This window comes from Paroedura picta, chromosome 7, assembly GCF_049243985.1.
Source record: "Paroedura picta isolate Pp20150507F chromosome 7, Ppicta_v3.0, whole genome shotgun sequence".
NCBI lineage: Eukaryota > Metazoa > Chordata > Lepidosauria > Squamata > Gekkonidae > Paroedura > Paroedura picta.
In genome coordinates this window covers 75,821,171-75,839,830 of record NC_135375.1, presented here as the reverse complement: position 1 = coordinate 75,839,830, position 18,660 = coordinate 75,821,171, and the positions used below count along the sequence as shown (strand labels likewise).

At 38.0% G+C, this 18,660-nt stretch overlaps 1 protein-coding gene across 46 annotated transcripts in view; it reads left to right on the top strand.

Annotated features, from left to right (window-relative positions):
• Nucleotides 1-18,660, top strand: part of PTPRD (protein tyrosine phosphatase receptor type D) — a 1,533,354-nt gene that overhangs the window by 1,051,937 nt on the left and 462,757 nt on the right. The gene's annotated exons all lie outside the window — the stretch shown is intronic.

Genomic DNA, 18,660 nt, shown 5'->3' with positions numbered 1-18,660 from the left:
TGAGGCAGTGCAACATTGATGAATTCCTCGAAAGGAAGTCATTCTGCTTTGAAAACCTTTAATTTTGTGTTGAATGAGGTGTTGTTGTTGCTTGATATTCTACTCTCTGGAAATAGCATTGTAATGTGACCCTCTTGTCAATTGCTTTTACCCATTTTCTGTGCAGACAAAATAAGTTTTTTTGGTTTTGTATTTAAATGTCAGCGGATTTTCTTTTCCTAAACATAGATCTACAATGCAAAGATTAGGCTGAACAGACATTGTTTATTTCTTTTGACAGTTGGTAAAAGACCTGCAGTTCCTAATAGTCTCCTCTCTTGGTATAAATGGGGTTTAGGACATAGCTCTCAGACTTTTTAGTGGCTTTGGAAGGAATAAGGCATATTGTTACTCTAGGTTTACTTAAAACAACAACCCCCTAAACGGTTGTATCCTCTGCAAATAATCAGTTGTTTGTAGCTGTTTTGGAAGGAAACTGGCCCATTTGATCACAATTCCATTACATTGATTCTCATGAGATGTACGGCACAACTGCTGTATTTTTCAAATATAAAACTGATGGACTGGTCAAAGCTATAAGTTCATTTGTCAGATTCTTTTCAAGTAAACTGCTGTAAGCATCAGTTATCATTCCTTATGTTATATTTTCATGGAACTTGGTCCTGTAGCTGCCTTCTATAAAGAGAAGGGAGACACATTTAATTGGAAGTGCTTTCTAATAGTAATGCTGTCACTTGTGAAGATATATACATATATTTATAGGTACTTTCCATTCAGTACGATATATGGCTTGTTCACAATCCTGCATAGAATTACTTCAGTTTAAGGCTATTGAAATCAGTGGTCTTAGGCTGGCATAACTCTTCATAGTATTGTACTGCTATCTAAGACTTCTGTTTTAAGATGCCTGAAGAAATTAAGTACTATATGCCAAGCTGGAATGGTGTTTAAAAAGGAATATCTATCACAGGGTTTCTAGATTTTAGATGTTTATGTGCTTTGCTTTTGGCCAAAATGCCATTTAATAATTTGTGCTACTATTTGTATTATTATATAACCCGGATCTTACTTACATCCCAGCAATGATGGCTAGGGAGAGGTGGTCATGCAACATTTCTCTTCCAGTTTAGACTTTCTTTGGAAGCTTGTAGTTGGATTCAGAATCCTAGATACTCTGTTCCAGTCCTTATTATCATTATGGTTTATAAACCACCGTAGAAGAATGCTGGTATCAGAAGTTCGCAAGCTGAAAAAGTAGATATCACCCCTTTGTCTGCTACTGTGAGTTCTGAACCACTAGGGGCCTGTATAAACTGTTCTTATACAGCAAATTCTATTGCACAGAATTCTATCATGCTTTTGCAGGAAGGACATTATTGTAGAGTGTTTGATGCCATAAACACTTACCTGTGACTTATTGTGAATGGTCACATTGCTGGAAATAATAATTTAAAACATTGTCTCCTCTTCATAAGCTTCTGAAGGCTATTTTGTTGCCCCTAATGTTGACTTTATGGTTGAGGAAGGATGCTGTGTGCAAGTGATCTTCAAGAGGTATTTCTTTAGTCTCATGTTCTCTTTAGTTTTATGTCTAACTTTTAAAAAGACATCTGTCTGATCCATTAGATTAGAAATAACAATATAGCGTTAACAAATTGAGAAGGATTATACTAAATAGAATAGGCATAGATTGATTTGATCTTTAATATATCTAAGTGTAGAGAGTCCAAAGTTATTCCTTGTTCTGGCCAGTACTTACAGGATGTAGTCTGAAGAAGCACCATACACATCTGAATGTCATTTTCACATATTTAAAATCGACTAACCCTTGCATTCCTGATAGATGTTAGGCAATAAGGTCAAGTGTTCCTTTGTTGATTTTCAGTTTTTCAAACTGACAAATCAGACCATTTGTACCAGGAACAGCTGAAGTATTTGCATATTGAATTTCCTTCAAAGTAAACATGATTTATCAAGCTAACAGGCAACTCTATTTTTGAAAAGATGCTAAAGATAAATCAGGAGATGGTGTGACACAATGAAAGTACTACTTCAGTGTGCCTATTTGTGTGTGTGTGTATGGGCATGCATAAATGGGCTATTTTAGGAAGTTTCAGACTGTTGCGTGTGAAATGGGACAATAGGCTTGAAAATCTTAAGTTTGCACCCAGTGATATTGACTAGAAATATATATTGGGGGAAAATAGCTAAACATAATAGTTTGGTGTGCGTTTTTCTAACTTTACTGCTTTGACAGCAACCCTTGTAAATAGGGTAAGCCTTTCCATATGCAAGAAAACAATAGTATATCTGTAACTAAATGTATGAGTACTAATTCTACATGGATGTTCATGATGTGGTGTAATTAGTCTGTGCAAATATAAAGAGACTTATCTTTTAAAAATGGGGGAAGGAAATAAGTTTAGTTATATATTTCTATCTACTTCACTATGCTATTTTTAAGTAGTCTTTTTCTTTAATTTTGCCATTGATAAAATGTAATCTACATTAAAATTGGAAACAAATTCTAGATCCCCCATAGGTTGAATATTTAAAAATAAATTTTATTTGTTGATTCTTTATTTGAGATAGATGCTCAAAGGAAGCTATTTATGAATGTGTAATACATCCGGCAGCCTGTATGCAAAATCAGTGCTTCAAATATTCTTTCCTATGCTAACAGGACTTTGCCAAGTGGGAGCAAAGGGGAATGAGTTCTTCCTCTCTGTGATCCACTACACTGAGAGTTCCTGTACAACACATCTACTGAGGAAATCTGATGATGTAGAAAGAGATTGTGTGAGATTGGTTTGCCTGTAAATTCCTGCCCAACAATCTTTGCTTGTTAAGATGCAGTGCGTTCATATGGGTTCTGTGTCTGTCTATAGCACAGATCCAGTGGAAAATGTACCTATCAGAATCATAGTGTGACTCTAGTAAGGTCGTTCAGCTCTTTCTGATCACTGGCAGCTCTCATATAAACAAATAAGTCTGCCACAAATAAAATCAAAATGTTGTAAATTCTGTTCGGAATACTAAACATTCTATATCCATGTGTAAATACTGAAGTGAAAAATGCTTATTAAAAATAACAGTTTTTTTCTTGTTTCTGATTGTGTCATATGTTTTAAAAATTCGCAAATGTAAATTGATACTGGGTGTATCCAGAATGATAGAATTAGAGGAGTCCTCCTTGGGCCATTTGGTCTAACCCCCTGCCCTGGGGCAGGATATTTTATATCTAATATATATCCCTAACAGATGCCTGCTCAGCTTTCCCTTGAAAACCTCCAAGAAAAAAAAATTAAACAACCCACCCTGGGCAGTTTATAGAACTGCCTCTATGTTCTATAATATATTTAGTTACTTGAGATGTACATATGCCTTAACAGACATGGTTTTAATATGTAAAATTATTTGAGACTCATAGAATGAAATAAGATAGTAAAATAGATGTGACAGTCAATTAAAATATGCATCATTTAATATTAATGGCATATCAATCCTTGTACCATGATGGGATGTTTCTATTTAGAAACATCCAGAATCTTATAGCAGTCTGAATTATTTTTCCTTGACAGTTAACTATAATTATTAGACAATTTGTTTTGCATTAAAATAATTTCTCTTTTTATTTGGAGGTGGTCAGCTATATTCTTGTTTTGCATTTTCCCTTGGTTAAAGTAGCGACTGTTAGCAACTTTTAAATTTGTGTGTGGGGAGTTGGCATAGTGCATCTGGTTGCTTTGCAGACAATCCAATGTGGTTCCTTTAAAAAGCAGTCTAGCATACACCTATCTCACATGGTTTAAGTTGTTTGGTACACATTTTTACATAAGTAATATATTAAATGTACCATATTAAATAGAACAAAAAATGTGGCAATCCCTTAAACTGTATCCTTTAATACTCTTGGAAGCATGTTTGAAAGTTCAATAAGTGATATTCTTAAAGTGTATTATAGATAGCAAAACACTAAGTTCTCACGCCAACTAAGACAGTGTTGTGATCTCACAGTTTTAGAGATAAGTAAGAGAATTGGTCTCCGTAATCCCTGAATGATTTTCGGATTTCTTTTGCCCCATTCATCCTTTGTTGTTATCAGTTAAAAGTGTTGTTTCTTAGATTTCTCCTAAATGACTGCGTCTGGGGTATATAAATTCTCCTTTATCTTAATACAGTGATGTTGTCAAAGGGATTGCAGCATTTGGAACCACACATAGTCCCACAGATTTGACAGGATTCAACTATGCAATTTATAGTGTACTCATGACTGTTCTAAAACATTTCATTGGAAATAATAACTTCACATTTTTTATTTCAGGATGGCTTGAATTGTACTCAATTAAAAAGATACAGATAAATATCATTGCAAGATTCATAAAGATCAACATTTGGAACAGAAATTAAAAGAGAGTTCTTGTTCCCCCTCTACAGTATGTTTTAATGGTGGTGTGTTTTAGGAAGCTGTTTGACTGCTGTCCATGCAGCTGCCCTTCCCTGCAAGATTAGGTTTCAGAAGCAATGATGGATGTTGAATGCCTGTAGCCAGTTGTGGGGTTTGCTCTGAGGTCAATGGTACTGATGGAAGATAGGAATTTACAGCCTTCTGTCTCACCACCCGCCCAACCAGTAGCATTTTTCAGAAGAAAAAAAAATTAAACTAGACACATACAGTGCTGTGTTAATATTCTAGTCTGCGTCAGAAAGCCATTCATTTCACAAGTAAACGTAGGGAGAACAGTTGTTATTAAGACCCGTATTAGTCCTCGGAATTCTTAAATACTTTCTTTCCACATAAAATAGATAAACCATCTTAAGCCACATGCACAGTGCAAGGATTCCATTTTAATGGTATTTTCCTTTGACTTAATTTTAGACCCTTATTTCTGTACATGGATTTTATGGTAATTCCAAAAGTTACAAATATGAATATTTGACATATTTATTCTGAAGCAAAAATGGCAGTTCACAAAGCAACGTAATATATAATTATAATTATCTGAAGATAAGTCCGGTAATTAGGAATACGCAGTTCACCTAAATTTTGAATAGATTTGCTTTTTATAACTTTGTTTTAGAACATGTTTTAGAACGGATAGGTTTGTTTTCTTAGAAAGTTAAAGTGGAATAAATAATGTGCGTATGATGATTTAACAAAGTTATATAGCTTGTTTGAGTTTGTGTCTGTCCTCGAAAACAGAGAAAGGTTTTCTTTTTAGCACTTAGTAGAAGTTTTTAAAATGCAAACCTCTCTGTGTTAAGAAGTCTCAGTAACCCACCTGACAACTTGTTCCTTAATGTCCCATAAGGTACGGGATCAGAAGCATTCTTATAAAGCCAACATCTTTAGAGCCCTGGTCCATCAAGGATATGGAATTCTGCCAAGTAGCTGTATGTGCTACGCTACTGGAAGTTTGCCAAAGAGGATTTTTTTTAAGTATGAAAGACTGCTATCAATTAAAACAAGGCATTTAAAATATTAAATATTCAGTTTACTAATTAATTTTGCTATAAATAACAGATGGGTTACTTGATTAGAGCTTTCTCAGAAATGTTCATCTCTAACCCTTTTGAGAAAGAATAATATTTCTTGAGCTCTCATTAAATGCATGAGTGATTTGCTTTGGCATAACACATTTTTAGAAGTAGCAAATATGATGCTCTCCTTTAATGGCTTGGTTTTGTATTTTCATCATCAAACACCTGTATTTTTTATTATAAACAAGTATGAAAAAGGAGCGTGAATGTGTGTATAAACATTAATGTTGGTTGCGGGATGTTAATTAAATTTATCAATCTTTTAATGTAATAATCCAAAGTTGGAAGGGCAAATAGTTATAAGTACTGTTTTCCATTACGTTTTTGCATGTTCAATATGGTGCAAATATGGTGTTTCTATATTAATCCAGAAATACAAATGCTTCATCCTTTTGAATACATCACGTTACTCAAAGACCTGAAAGTATTCGAGTGATGAACTTAAAAAAAATAACCATATTATTAAAAGCTACCAGTATTCAGGCCTAATTTTGGAAGATCCTAGATTTCTGCAAATGTTCAGACTGAGAGGGTTGTTATGAGTGAATGGGAAGATTAAAATGCATGGTATTACTATATCGCTTCATGTCTTAAGGAGTGCCTTTTGCCTGGATGCCCAATAAGCATTTTTGCGGTTCCAGTCTGTATGACCTTATGTTTTCTCATTTCTGCTAGAATCTTTCAGATTTTTTCATTGTCTCACAAGAAATTGTGTGTGCAATTGTGAACGTAGCTTCTAAGACTACTAACTTTCAAGGGTGGAGCTGCTTAGGATGGTAAGCATCCATCTTTGGTGTCTACCAAACTGATTTTTAAAAGTTAACTGCTTCACACAATTAAACTTTTAGGATTATATGAATTGCAAATGGTTATATATAGTTGAACCATACTAGTGGCACTCTACTGGCACATTTCAACTTGCTGTTGAAATCTTTATAGTAGCTATGGAAAATGCTGTGGTGATCCATGATTCTCTAATGTTAAATCTGCCTTCTGTTACCATCCTAATTTTCAAAATTGTTAAACCCAAGAAGACTTTTTTCATCCTATTCCCTGGTGCTTTTTGTAATATTCTCAGGTACAATGCTTGACAGAGAGAAACAACTATTTTCCTAGTACTCCACTTTCTTATTGATGGCTAGTTTGGGGATTTATTATTATATTATTATTATTTGTAATTGCAGATATTTGGTATGTCCAACTTATATGTGCAGTAGTTTTTGACTGATTGAAAATTTTGAAAGAAAATGAATATTTAGTTGTAAGTATCTCCGTGCTTCTTAAATACCAAACATTGTATTTTTGTATTTTTCCAGATAATTATGAGGTATCTGCCCAGGAAAAAATATTGGCAGTAATTGGTTCTTTTCTGCTGTCCCTGACTGAATTTCTGTTGTATGTTATGGTCTTTATTGATTGATTTTGACCAATATACTAAGTACTAAATGTGGGAGGTTTTCTCAGCTTCCTCTTTAAATTTCCCCCTCTCTAAAAGACATCTTTTAACCAGAGACCTTGTGGAGCAGACCCAGTGATGTATGCAGGCTACCACCACAAAACAAAGTTAACTCCTTACCCAAAGGTAAAATTTCTGTGTATATGTCCACTGGCCTCCATTTGTGCAGTATAGGCAACATATTCTCTGTATGCTTCATGAGGCACATAGATTCTTCTATTTTACAAAGTTCTATCAACTCATGTGTAACATTTAGCCTAATATTTGCATGGCTGTGATACTGAACTATGTGCAAAAAATCTTCGCATTCTTCAGTTATCAGTTATATAATGCAATAAATTCTATGCCAATAGAAATTAAGTTCCACAATTGTAACAATCTGTGCAAATTAAGTAACTGCATATGTTTGATTATATTTTTAATATGAATGTGCTGCCTTGAGACCCTCAGGTTCTTCTGTCTCATTGATTCCTATTACCAGAGACTCTGTAACTGGATATTTCCATGCTCTGTCACTGAGCCATTGCTCCTCCCATCTTCTTATCTTATATAAATAATCAGACTGCTAAGTGGGCCTTAGACATACCCCATAGACTTTTGAAATGTCACCAAATATTGGCCACACATTTCAATATTTGCCTATGCAACCACAAGAGCTAAACATTTCTTACAAAGAATGATATGAAGTAAGTACATAGGAAATTCAGTATCAAATTCTACTCACATAATGCACAGTGTATCACAGAACACACAGCACTCCTGATTGACATGATGCACAGTTTGACTGGTAATGATCTGTCTATATTAGGGGTAGTCAACCTGTGGTCCTCCAGATGTCCATGGACTACAATTCCCATGAGCCCCTGTTAAGTTAAGTTAAGAAAACTGTAGTTTGGTATTTAAAAAATTAAAACCCAAACTTCATATTTTGTGTGGTAGAAAAGTAAGTCTGGAGAAATAACCTCACCATTGACATTCTCAGCAGTGTGAATTGTTACAGAACATTTGTATCATATGATCTCTGGTAATATTGCTATGTTTGAAGGGACTGATTTCTGGCCTACCACAGGCCTTTTTTGGTTGGAAGAATTCGACTTGTTGTATGGGTTACTTTATTACATAATTTGATTAATTTAAAGGATGGACAAATCTTGAAATAGTAATTTCTGGAAACATGAGAAAAATAATATTTTAATACCAGTGTTAGAAGCTTGGATAAAGTTTTGTAAACATTTGGAACTGGTAAGTTATATTTCCTTGGTTTTTGTGCCTTTGCTGACACATGGATTTTTCTTTATTGTGCTTTGTGCCAGAAAGCACATGAGAGAGTGTACAAGTTTTAGAAAAGCAATTTAGATCTAAAGACAAACTAGGAAATGGAAATACAGTAAAATACAATTAATATCACCAGACTTTTGAGCTTTGAGCATAGCTGGGCATGTGGGTAGCTTGAAGTATCAAACTGCTAGTTGATTCTGAGTTGGGTTTCTAGAACCAGACCTTGGGGCAGGAAATCCCCCATTCTGGCAGTCCTCAGCAAACTGAGGCCTAGGTCTCTGTCACTGGCAATGTGGCAACATCACTTCTGGCATGCATGGGGACTGCTGTAATCACATCACCAGCGATATGGGGATGGTCAGGTATTTGGGCACAAGCTCTGGTGAAAATAGCCTCTAGGTGTCAGCTTTCTGTTGGAAGCCCCAACTCCACCCCATATCAGTTTTTAGAGACTACCTGGCAATTCATTCTAAGATATCATCTGCAGTTGTTTATGTTTACATCACTGTGATTCTTGGAATTCTTCTTATTGCCTTGCAGAAACAATTTTATGGATTATGAACCCACAAGCAAAACAAATGGAGACAATGTTTTATTTTTAAGGATGCTCTTAAAGTGATTTGTTTGTAATAACTAACAAAGTATAAACAAAAACAAAATAAAAGCATGAAACATAAAACACCAGCTCATAAAAACCACCCTTGAAAATGATAAAACTGAAATTAAGGGCATAATCAGAAGTTTAAAGTAGTGGTTTTCAAATAGCAATTGTAAAAAAAGCAGGCTAGATTTTAGAAAATAGCTTGCTAAATTAATGGCCTGGATGCCTGGACAGTAGGAGACAGACTTTCAAACACCCTGGTCCCACATCTCTTAGGCAGTTAAAGGTGTGAACCAACACTTTAAATTGTGTCTACAAACAAATGACCAAACAACCAATAACTTTTAGCACAAGGGGAAATACAGTCGTTGTATCCACTGTTCAGTAATAACTTGACCATTGTTTTTTGTACCTCTTGAAGATTCTGGACAGCTCAAAAACATTAGTCATGCAGTCAAATTATACTTTTCAAGTAACAATGATAGCTGGTGTAAAATCCTTTTCTTTTTTTCTTGCTATGTTGCCATAGTTTGCTATAACTTGCTGATATAGGAGTGGCAACTATTCCTTGAAAAGTATGATTTGCTTATGGTGATCCATGCTTTGATGATATAGAAAGTAGATTACTGTATGTATGAAGGGTTGTAACGAAATATATATATATATATATATATTTCTATTACTAGTAAACTAGAGAACAAGAAATTATTAGGATTCACAACTGTGTTTTAACCTTTTATTTCTAATTATTATTATTATGTTTCTCTCAGTATGATAAATAGAAACCTTTGGAGTTAGACATCAAGCATGTGAGATTAGTCTTGTGTGTGGTGATTGTGTGGAATATGATAAAATACGGCTTACTGGCTAAGTTTATCTTTTACTGTTATTTGGCTAGCTTACAAAAGTACCCTTAACCAAATGTAGTAAATAAGGACTGGTTGTCAGTGTGTGCAGAAGAGAAGAGTATGTAGGTAATTCTGAAAGTTGTAGGGCCATATAGGTATGTATTTTGGTCTTGGATTAGCTCATGCAAGTGTACAAAGTCAGCTTGTGTTGCTTATCGTCCATATTCTCTTGTTTGAAGAAGTTATATGAATGAATGATGACCTTTTTGTATATGTGTATTATTTTGAAATGGTTTTGTTTGTTTTGAAAACATTTCCTTATATGTAATGTGCCCCCTTCAATTGGGGAGGAAGGGGAGGGGTAAAACGGAGTAAAAGGAAAAATGGTCATTATGAAAGGAATGTATTTATATATTGCAGTTTTGCTTTCCTCTTACAGGTGACAGAGGTGAATTTCAGACTACAAATGTTTATTTCTTTCCTCTAATAAACTACATCTGCTTATTTTGAGTTTCTGCAGATGGCAAAAAGCAGTAGAACACACTGAGTAGATCTATTACTATTTATGTAGCTGACTTGCAGGGATTTTGATTAAAATGATTTTCTGATAATCTTTTAAACATATAATTAAGAATAAGATTTATTTTTTAAAAAATCTTCTAGGCTATATTTTGCTTTACCCTTATCAGGAATGTCAAGTCTGCTCTTTATTTCCTAATATTGCTGGAGGTAATTTGCCAGGTGTCAGAGACTTACACTGTGATCTCTAACACCTTTAATTGAAAGGACAAGGCTGCTGAATCTCTAACAAAGGCTCTCTTTGTCTTCAAAATGTTCAATTAGTGATTGGCGTAAAGAGCTGTAAAGAGCTGTAATGGCAATCAGCCATTTTAGATATATAGAAGAGTTTTCTCTGGTTTCTCTGTGATCAGGTAGGGCTTAACGTATAGACAGGATAGCAAGAGTAATGTGAGTGCTGCAAATTAAGTCTTTCTTTGGGGAGAAGATGAAAAGAGGCGGTAATTCTGAGGGCCATTTCGCACGGCTTCAAAATAGCACAATGGTTGCTAATTGGAAACGCTACTAATTTGCCATAACCCACGACGTCGTAGACAACCTGCAACAATCCTGAAACCGACCCGCAAAAAGCGCTTCGTTGTAGCGCTTTCAGGGGAATCCAGAAAAGTGGATTCACCCTCCGGATAGCGATACACTCCTGCAACCAATCTGCAACAGTAGCGCTAAAGACCTGTGCGTTACCATTGTTGCTGGTTCTTTGAAGTCCCTCCTCCTGAGCCTGTCCTCCAAACTTCTGGCGATGCGATCGCCATTTTTTTTTCTCGGAGCGAGCGGGGATAAACGCACCAGCGAGCCTCTTTCTGTTTAGAGGCTTCCCTGGCTTCAGTCCTTCACCTTTAGTCACTAAGCACAAACCACATAAAAGCCCGTTTGCTGAAATAAAGTCCCTTTATTTTTTACACATAAATTCAGCCGAAAATCGGGCCCGTGAGAGGGGGGGGGATTTTTTTTTTATCACTCGAGGCAGCGTGCCAACGATCATACAATCAAAGGACAGCTCACATTAGGCAGCTGGATGGGTCTCTCCGTAGCAACGAATCTACCTAGATTCGTTGCTATGGGTCTGTTTTTTTTTAAAAAAAAACCTTTCTTAAAGGGAAAGGGGCTGTTTGGGAGCATGCTAACGGCTGCCCATTGGCTGCTTGACGGCCAGGGGCGGGACGAGCTTGGCAATAGCGCTTCCTTTCTAGCGATTTCTGCCGAGACCAGAAGCCTGTGGGAAATGCTAAAAAACGCAACTGATTCCACTACAAAGGCAGGTATGCATAACGATGAATTCCACTATTTTAAATGGCGATTTTTCATTCCGCAAACAATTTGCAACAAAGATCTCCGTGCGAAAAGGCCCTGAAATTTGTAAGGCTAGATAGGTGTAAATTTTGTACTTGGAATAGTTTATGCAGGTAGGTATGATCAATGATTGCCTGTATATGTGCTTTTCTTTTGTGACACTCACTTTGTGATTGACTGATTATGGTCAACAACTGGGAAGGGGGGATAGAATGGCTTGTTTGGGAAGAGCAGGATGGTGGCCAAATTTCTAACATTCATGCTATGTAAATTGTACTGTATTTACACTGCATACAGTTGTTTGGGAAGGCTTTTCTATAAAGGAAATAATTATAACAATAACAACTTTATTTTTATAAGGCTGTAGTATAATGGAATAAACTCCTCTGCCTTGTTTGCCTTGAGCTCACCATAAATTGGTTGTATGTATAATGGAATGGAGGGTGCTTTTATAAAGTTAATAGGATTGTAGTCTTTTGCACTGTTTACTGTATGTATTCTAGTCCCACTGTATTATTTGTTGGATGTCTTAGTTCAGGCGTTTGCTGGCAGAGACTCATGGGAATTGTAGTCCATGAACATCTGGAGGACCACAGGTTGACTACCTCAGTCTTAGTTGACTTCTTTGTCCTACATTGTGTAATCTGCTTTGAGTCTCAGCAAGAGAGGCAAGCTATAAATAAAGTGAATAAAACATGTGCTTTCTCCGTTGTGGCCCCCATGTTACAGAACTGCCTGCCTCAGGAGGTCAGGAAGGCTCCCAATTTCCTGGCTTTCCACAAAATATGTAAACTGAATTATTCAAGGTGGTCTTTTTACACATGTAACAGGGTTGCACTGTACAAAATGCTTTAAAAATTTACTTGGTTAAATGATTAGGGACTGTGATCTATAGTATAGTTTAGTGGGAGTAGGGTGTTATTAATCTTCTGACTTGTTCTGTTAATACTTATGCTATGTTTTAGTTCTTTTCTTTTAGATTTCTGATTGGTTTCAGACTTCTGCAGTCCTAGTACATTGTTTACTGAATATCTCATTTAGGTCATTATACTGATTCACCATGAGTACTTGTTAGAAAGACTGAGTATAAATAACACACATAAACATAAATATAATAGTTGTGCTACACCTATTTTTCTTGTAGAAGATTGGTATTGTATTGTTATCATAAAAGTCTTTTCAATGTCCTGGGTATAACAGCTTGAGAAACTTGTTTATGCCATGGTCTTAGCACATTGGTATTGTGGGTGGCAATGATGCATATGTGTTACATATTTGCTGTAGAATAACACATTTTTGTATACTAATTTTATTAAGTGGAACTTTCCTTTGTTATTTTGGTTTTCATTTTTGTTAATCAGACGGGTTTAACTAACGTGAACGAAATTTACAATGGGATAGAGGATCGATTTAAGTACATCAGCTTGATGGGTAATTACCATATTCAATCTTCATCTTTTACTAAGAAAATTTGAAATATTTGCATCCATTCTCTCATGGTAATTGTTACAATACTCCAAGAAAATAAATCATTATTATTACCATCTTGTGCATTATATTGCATGATGGGGTGAAGTTTGTGCTAAGACTGAGAAAGTAAGTTGCCAATGACTACTTAGTGGCTTCATGGTACAAGTGAGATTTGAAGTCAAAACTTCCTGGTTTCTTCCTCAGTCTCTCTTAGCTACTTTGCAGGACCATCATGGAGGACTATTTATATCCACTGATGTGTTATTTATTTAGAATATATTTCTCTGCTACCTCTCCAGGAGATCTGATACAGGAGATTTACAAGTAAAACATGATAAAATATAAACAAATTTAAAGTAGTTAAACATTATTCAACTACTAACACAGTATTGGTATCAATATTATATATTATAACTAGATTCAAAGTCCATTCCTAAGAACAGGACTTAAAAGGGTCCCCTCCCCAGGCCCCCGGCCAGGCAGCTTAAGGTGGCTTTGGCCCCAGGTCACAGCTGGATCAAGTGGGGTGGGGTCTGGCCAGCTCGTTAGCAGGCCCGGGACAGAGCTCCTTAGCAGGCAGTCAGCAGACTAGGAGGCCCTTGTTGGCAGGCGCAGCCTAGCAGTCCAAGAGGCCCTCATTAGGAATCTCTCCGCCACGACCCTTTGCCCAAGGCCCTTTCCCCTTACCTGTTGCTGGCTCCAGGCACTGAGGTGCATCTGAGAACAAAGAGGCTGGAGTCCAGGGATGGAGGGCAGAAGCTGCAGGGGCAGGGCCAGCTTAGCTGGCTGCACCCTGATTGGCCCTATTCCAACTTGGACAGCCGGACATGTTCCACCCCCCAGATTATTTCACCAATATATAGAGGAACAATGGATATTGCTATGAGCTTGCTTGCTTCAAGTTTTCTTAATACATACTATTTAAACCAGCCTTCCTCAAATGTTTTATGATTGAGAAATCCCTGAAATATGCTTCAGGCTTTGAGAAACCCCGGAATTGATGTCAGCAGGACAAACATCCCTGCCATGCCCCCTGAAGTCACATGTGACCAGACATCACAGATTTTCCCACTGGATGTGATATCATGCTCCTTTGCCCCCCCCCCCCCCAATGCCATAAATGTCCCAGCGTCATATTCTGCTTAGCTGGGAACAGGGCTGGGGAAGGAATCCCTGTGCTCCAACACTTTTTGCCAACCCCACATTGCAGTTAGGTTAAAATGTGAATACTGACCTCTCTTTACTCTAGGTGCAACCAAATGTGAACAGTTTTGGCAAGCAAGGATTTTTATTACTGGCCCCCTACTTTTTACACCCCCTCCGGCCCATCATTGGCCATAGGGAGTGCGTGTCGATATGACCATATATAGTTATATCACCTGATAACTTTTTAAGGTTAAAAATTTATTAAAAATTAATTCACACCCAATTGGAGAAACCTTTCCGGGTCCTTCTAAAAGCCCCAGGGTTTCACAAACCCTCTGTTGAAAAATCCTTATTTAAACATTAAGGTTGAAATTAAAAAGAATGTTTTAGATGAAGGGCAGAATATTGGGCAGAACTAGTGCTGGTTAAACAAAATCTGAGCCCAATAGCACCTTTAGGACCAACAAAGACCTATTCAAGGTCTGAGCTTTCGTGTTGGTCCTAAAGGTGCTATTGGACCCAAATTTTCTTGGGTTACTTCAGACAAACATTGCTACCCACTTGAATCTGTTTTTATGTTAGTGTTGTCTAGGCAGTGCTTTGTTTAAATGCTTTGGAGGCCAGCCTATAATCTGAGATTACTGGAAAGCCAAGAAAGTAAGTTTTTGTAAAGACAATTGTTTTTTATTTGTTTATTTCTCTAGAGTAGCAATGTTTTGGTAAAACATGACATTCATACAAAAATGTAAGTGATTTAAAAAACACACATTTTTGAATATACTAGGTTATCTAGTTGCATTCTCTTGTGATGAGGTGCCAAATATAATGTGCACAGAAAGATAATGTAAACTGTTCTTTAAAAAATAATAATTTCCACAAGCATAGCTATTTACTTAGCATATATTTTGTTTGTTTACTTGAGAGAATTGCTTTATCACATCATTCATCAAGTTTTCCAGTAACTAAAAAAAAACCTTATTTGTTTAAACTATGCTGACTACAAGAAATCTTTCTTTAAAGATACTTATTTGGAAAGAGAAAATATTTGTGCTTCACAAATATTCTGAATCTTAATTATATTGTCATGCTGTTGTGGATCCATTGATTTCAGACAAACAAGGTATTGAATGTACTACCGATACTCAACCATTCCATGGATGGGTCTAATAATTTTGTAATGTTGATCATGATACGAGAGCATGTAGATGCACTATGTTCTTTAGAAAGCAGTTTGGGCTAAATTTGGGCTAAATTAACATGCAGAAGGCTCTGTTTTCAGTACAGTCCTTTTCTTTGAATGTATATGGAGGCTCTACGTTGCCTACCATTGCCTCCATTGGGTTTATAATGGGACTAGGGGCCAAGCCTGTTGCATTCAGGAATACAACAGGCACTAGTTTTTTTTGGGGGGGAGAGGCGTGGGCATGGAAGAACTCTGTGGACAGCCTCCCCATCTCCCCAGGACCTAGAAAGGCTGCAGGCAGCTGTTATAGAACTCACCAGCAGGGACAGCTCACACGCAGCAGGGATCTGCAACCTCCAACCCTCTGAGGGAAGTGGAAGGAGGAGGGGTGGTCAGGGTTGAGGGACAGAAGGTGATTAGCTGGCCACTGGACAGACATGCAAGCCAGTTGGAGGAGGAGTTGGTGTTAAATGCTGAGTGGCACTTAAACCACGAGACAAGCTCCTCCTTCAAGGCCTTACCAGAAATATTAAGTGGAACAGATTAGTGGACTGGTTGAGGAGTTTGCTTCTTGCTATCTATGACGCAACACATTCAAAGCAGATCTTCCTTTTTTGTAATTTGTTTTTGCTTGTCCTAAACTGGCAGATACTGTTTTTTACTTAAATTTTACTAACCTTCCTCACTGCTTGCCTACCTATGTCTGTGCATGGTAATCTAGAAATTTAAAAAGGGTAAACTTTAAAACAAAACAAATTCTAGGAAATCTTTTGTGGTAGGCTGCGGGGAATGAGTATTCCTTGCCATAAAGGAATAGCTTGTTTTGGCTGGCTTGTATTTGGTTTGTATTTCCCCCTTTCAGTCCAACACGGCTACCCGCAATGAAAATCTATGATTTTATATTTTGTTGGCTAATGTACACAGATTTATAACTCACGTAGATAGTCTTTGAATCAATTTTTGTTATTTCAAATAAGGGTTAGAGTTGTTGATATATAAAGCTGTTTCATACTGAGTCATGCCTTTAGACCATCTAATTCAGTATTGCCTACAGTCACTGACAGCAGCTGTCCAAATTCTCTGGCAAATACCTCTCCAGCCCTGCTTACACTTTTAACTAAAGATGCCAGAGACTGAATTCTAAGATTTTCTACATACTGTGACCCATACCAAGTGGCGTAATGGCAGCAACAGATACTTGATATTCAATCCATATACATCATATACACCATATACGTTGGTTGCCCATTAGTTGTTTAAAAAAGTTGTTCTGTAAGGAAATGTTCCAAGGAAGCTCTGAACTCCTGCCACAGAACCCAGGCACATTGCAGACTGTTCTGAAGCATGTTCCAGGTCACGCACTGAGTTCATGGAGGGTACCAGCTTGAAATTACTCTAGGCCAGTATTTCCCACCTGGGGTCTGTGGACCCCTAGGGGTCCAAGGGGGTTTGGAAGGGGTTCCTAGAATTTCCCCTGCTGCCTTAGCTAGGCTTGGAAACTGGCTATTTCCCTCGTTTCCCCTTCCCCTCAAGCATGAGTGGTTTACTCTGCTTATAGTTTTCCTTGCTGGGATGAGGTGGAGACTGCATAATTATTCCCAGCTGGAACTGCCTACTATATCTCTCCTGCCTACAGTCCTCATCAAGCCTGCTCGTTAGTATTTATGCTCCTTGGAGAATGTTCCTTTCCTGCAGCGCTATTGGAAGGTTCTGTTTTTCAGCGTAAAACTATGAGCTTTGAGAAGGAAAGTAATCCAGGGTTTTTGTGGGGAGGGGGGGGAGACAGGTTCTTAATAGCCCATAGCCGCTCCCCCTGCTTCCTCTCCTGCTGCATGCCCTGATAGCATGGAAGAAGTCAGAGAGCCATTTTTTTTTGGGGGGGGGAGGGTATTTTTCTGAATAAAACTGTTGAGTTTGTGAAGGAAAGAAGGTCAGGGCTTGTGTGGGGATGGTGGCTGGGAGGGGTGGGGGAGACAGACAGACACGAGGCTGGCTCTTAACTGCCCATAGCCCGTCCCCCTGCTTCCTCTCTTGCTGTATGTCCTATGGCAAAGAAAAAGGCAGAGACCGTTTTTTTTTTGGGGGGGGGGTTAAATCTAGTGAGCTTGCATAGGAAAGGGAGCCAGGGATTATGTGGGGAGGGTGGCTGGCCCTTATCCCATAGCCTATCCCCCTGATCACTCTCCTGTTGCATGCCCCAATAGCAGGAAGAAAGTAGGGAGTCCCACTTGGAGGCTGGCATCCCTGACCCTGTCCGGGTTACAATTCCACAGAGTCCATCCTTCAAAGCAGCCATTTTTTCCAGGGGACCTGATCTTTGTCACCTGGAGATGAGCAGTAATTCTAGGGGATTCGTAGTTTCCACCCGGAGGTTGGCATCCCTAGCTGAGAGCTACTACACCTGGATCAAGTGCAAGGACTGTGCACAGCCTGGATAAGGATTCCTTTCTTTCCAGGTTTCCTTTGCCCTGGCAGCCGTTTCTGAACCTGGAAAATATATTCTCAGGTCCTAAGATTGCCTATCATCTGGTGTTGCCTGGGGATGCAATTTAATAAAGATAAGTGTAAAGTTCTGCATCTGGGTCAGAAAAATGAAAAGCATACATACTAGATGGGGGATACGCTTCTAGGTAACTATGTGTGTAAACGAGACCTTGGGGTACTTGTGGATTGTAAACTAAACATGAGCAGGCAGTGTGATGCAGCGGTAAAAAAAGGCAAATGCCATTTTGGGCTGTATCAACAGGGGCATCACATGAAAATCACAAGATGTCATAGTCCCATTGTGTACGGCACTGCTCAGACCACACCTGGAGTACTGTGTGCAGTTCTGAAGGCCTCACTTCAAGAAGGACATAGATAAAGTTGAAAGGGTACAGAGGAGAGCGACAAGGATGATCTGGGGCCAAGGGACCAGACCCTATGAAGATAGGTTGAGGGACTTGGGAATGTTCAGCCTGGAAAAAAGGAGGTTGAGAGAGGAGACATGATAGCCTTCTTTAAGTATTTGAAAGGTTGTCATTTGGAGAAGGGCAGGGTGCTGTTCCATTGGCTGCAGAGGAAAGGACACGCAGTAATGGGTTTAAACTACAAGTACAACGATATAGGCTAGATATCAGGAAAAAAAATTTCACGGTCAGAGTAGTTCAGCAGTGGAACAGGCTGCCTAAGGAGGTGGTGAGCCCCCCCTCACTGGCAGTCTTCAAGCAAAGGTTGGATACACACTTCTCTTGGATGCTTTAGGATGCTTAGGGCTGATCCTGCGTTG